This window comes from Echiichthys vipera, assembly GCF_963691815.1.
Source record: "Echiichthys vipera genome assembly, chromosome: 1".
Taxonomy (NCBI): Eukaryota; Metazoa; Chordata; class Actinopteri; order Perciformes; family Trachinidae; genus Echiichthys; species Echiichthys vipera.
Window position 1 is genome coordinate 27447116 of NC_139826.1, and position 2783 is coordinate 27449898.

Below are 2783 nucleotides of genomic sequence, written 5' to 3' on the forward strand. Positions count from 1 at the left end.
GACGTTGCTGACCGGAAACAAAACAAGTCGCCTCAGTCATCCAACCACATCTACGGGAGAAAGATGGAAGATCTTCGGAAATTGAGGTGAATGAGATGAAGACACATCGGAATTACCTGAGAAGATGCTGATCACGTCAGAACTAAGGTGTTTCCATATGCCATTTTTGTGCATCAACACTATTTCGAAAAAGGCAGAAACGTCAAGTGAGCATAAAAACTTCTATGCACAATTAAGGAAGTTTTATTGCATTAAAAAACATTTATAGTAACGGCTATTTTTCTCTCCATTGTTAAGTGCTGTGCAGTGGGTTTAAGAGGGCTTTGTATTATAAACCGCTGCATGATGCAACCAAAACAACGCTATGAGAGCAGTGACAATGAAGTTGGGGGCCAGAAAACCAAAGCAATGAGCTAAAAGATGTTAAAACAAGAACTGCAGAGATGACAATCATCTTTGGGTTCACTAGTATCTTTCACACACAAATAGTCACTTGAGGCATATTTCAAAAGATCGATTGTTGCTATAGCGCGATGTAGGTAGAAAAATAGCTATTGCAAGTACTTTTCAAAAGTGATGTGTCATATTCATAATAACGGACGACTTACTGATACACAGCAAGCCTGACAACTACAGACGGGAAAACTGTCATGTTTAGAGCCAAAGTGAAACTACACGATCTTAAAACAAGCTTAAAATAGCCGGAGCTGTGGGGAAACTCAGAACAGAGGGAGGAGGGGGGATAAGGAAAAACACTTGTCTCTGCTGGTAACCGTGCAATGGAAAACCACCCGGCCGCTTGGGGAAAACTGTCCACTGCTCCACTGTTCCTGTCCCTGAGCAGGCGTCCATATGTGGTGAATTATCTCTCATTTCCCAAGCTACTTGAAGTGATTGGAAATCTCGCCCCCATTTCTCTCTGTGGCCTTGAACCCCATGTCATCCAGCTGAACCATCTCTGTCCTTGGAAGATCTGTTGGAACACATCAAGGCTAAAGTTGGAGGCTCATTACCTCCCAAACGTAACGCCTGACCCCCATTTCACTAGCTAATCCCTTCCCTTGTACTCTCTCATCTCCCACTGGGTCCTCCTCAGTCTACTTTTCTTTTACTTGGAGCTATGTTGCTTTGATTGGAACAGCTAGTGGGAGTTATAAATAGCCTAATATAAATGGGGAGTGCGTCCGTTGGCTTTCTGCATTGTCTGTATATTTGTTAAGTCATTGCACATTGAAAATGTTCAGTTGAGGGAGCATTTCTTTACTCACTTATTTGTAATAGTTAATATGTTAATGTGGCTATTTTTAGATTTGACACCTCACCTCTGCTCCATTGTTGCTCCATCTTTTTCCCTCCATTTCATGCCTGCAGCAACAATAGAAGTTGAGCAGCTGAAAATGTGGTTGTTTGCTAATTTACTGGTCTACTGACTGTGACCTGGGAGATAAAAACAGATACAGCTGCTAACCTTCACACAGATGAGGCCTGATCCTAGTGTGTACGTCATCATCATTTCAAATCTGCGATTCTTGACACTCTTTTGAAAAATGGCTGAATATTTGTTCATAGTGTGAGTATGACCCCAGTTTGGGTTAATTTGCATTTGTCATGAACTAATGGATGAGTAATTAGCATCTCTACAATTTTTAAAACGTTGTCTTGTTAATGAGAGGCAATTTGTTGGTTGGACACTTAGGTTAGTGTCATTCAGTGGGCCTTCAATTGTTGAGATATTTATAGCAACACTTTGGTCTGAATATAGCTTTGCTTGTCTGTGAGGTCGCCTGGGTTCGCATTTATAAACGCTCTGCTAAACACAGGACAATTTCAGGTTGTCTTATTAGATTAAACATGTATTGTTCTTTATTGTAGAAGCTTGCAGGTATAAAAGAAAAGATTTGAAGTGAAGGAGCGAATCCATTGCTGCAGGGTAGATAAGCTCAGATCTAATGCACATCTTATGTATAGTTATTAACAAATACATTTATAAAACAAAAGAAAAGATATGAAGATTTGGAGTTAAATTAAATTGTATTAGTGCTTGCAAAATATTTCAATTGAGAATCTATGTGTTAAATTAGATCAAATCATACCTCAGTATTTACAAGTATATTTCTTCTGTTTGATGGTTTTACACAAATCCCTTGTAATAATTCATCATAATTAGGGATCAACGAGATAGCATATCATATTTCAATGACCAGGTGTGTTTAACATAAATGAATAATAGAAAAATTAAGTTTAAATTAGAACTGAGACTTCGGGCCAAGGTTAGAGAAAAAGTGATTTCAAGAACAGAGGATAGAGTAAAAAATTGTTTTAGATGAAATAAGTCACTTGAACTTGAAACTTAAAGCTTCAAATTCAAAATCATAACACTTTATTAGCAAAACCTTTTTATATCTTTTTTTTAACATTATCACTTTATTCTCAAAATCTCTCAACTGTTTTCCAAACCATTGCCACACTACTCTGTAGCAGTAATTGTGAAACAAATGAACAGGTCTACGGCAAAAAAAAACAAAAAAAAACAACAACTTAAAACATAAGTCAACATCATGTCCCAGGCACAGGCCTAAACACTTAACATACATTACACATCTTGACTGATCTAAAATATTTGGTTATGTTACTGTCAGGTCAGTGTACATCTGAACTTTGATTCGATAACTGAAATATACATTCACTTTTGGACATTCACTTCATGAATTCACAACAACATTATTACATTGGTCCAGTTGGCCAAAGAAGAGAGCAGGACAGAAAATACAGTATCATCGTAA